This window comes from Penaeus monodon, chromosome 23 (genome assembly GCF_015228065.2).
Source record: "Penaeus monodon isolate SGIC_2016 chromosome 23, NSTDA_Pmon_1, whole genome shotgun sequence".
NCBI lineage: Eukaryota > Metazoa > Arthropoda > Malacostraca > Decapoda > Penaeidae > Penaeus > Penaeus monodon.
Genome location: NC_051408.1, coordinates 14,469,771 through 14,470,546, shown reverse-complemented (window position 1 = coordinate 14,470,546; position 776 = coordinate 14,469,771). Strand labels below are relative to the sequence as shown.

At 32.5% G+C, this 776-nt stretch overlaps 1 protein-coding gene across 1 annotated transcript in view; it reads right to left on the bottom strand.

Annotated features, from left to right (window-relative positions):
• Positions 1-776, bottom strand: part of LOC119587799 (conserved oligomeric Golgi complex subunit 6-like) — a gene marked incomplete at its 5' end in the record, with an annotated part of 13,578 nt that overhangs the window by 4,849 nt on the left and 7,953 nt on the right.

Genomic DNA, 776 nt, shown 5'->3' with positions numbered 1-776 from the left:
TGAGCAACTAATGTGAGAATAGTTTTGGACATGCATGCTCTTATTTATGTTGTGATTACTATTACTATTGCTACTACTATTAGTGGTAGCAGTAGCTGCTTTTGTTAATCCATATTGTTATTTTCCTTTTTTTTTTTTGAGGGTAAGGCAGCCAGGCAGGTCTTCTCACTCTGGATTAGACGCCGGTGTTCCACTCTAGTTTCCCGCCTTTGGTTATGTTGCCAATACATTATCTAATATTTTTCTCAGTCATAAACAAAACAAAATATGAGATGATGTTTCATTTTAGGAAAAATGCTTACTTAATTAATGTTGTATATTCCAAAATACAGTGACTGATGAAGACTAAATATAATTGAAAATAATAAACTTATGAGTCAAACAGGCACTTGTGTTAATTGTGAGTAGCAGAAATGCTGCCTATGCCAGATATGTACTCTGCAATATGTAAATGAAGCTGGACACTATTTGTAAAGGTGTAAGAAAGGACAAATACTAATTATAAACAGAGCAAAGAAAACCATCAGTTAACAAAAAATTACAAAACAAATTTGTAAAGTTGGTATTATTGCATTCTGAGATTGTAGTAACTTTGTTAATTGCAAACACCTGCATGTCTCTGATTACTTTGAATTTTTCTATATCTAAATAGCATACTTTTAGGTGAAGGAGTTTACGTACACAAATATATCTCTGTAAATATAAGAAAAACTGTAAAGTTCCATTGACCAATGAGCAGCCTTGTTTCAAATGACTCTAGGCTCCAGCTATTAGAG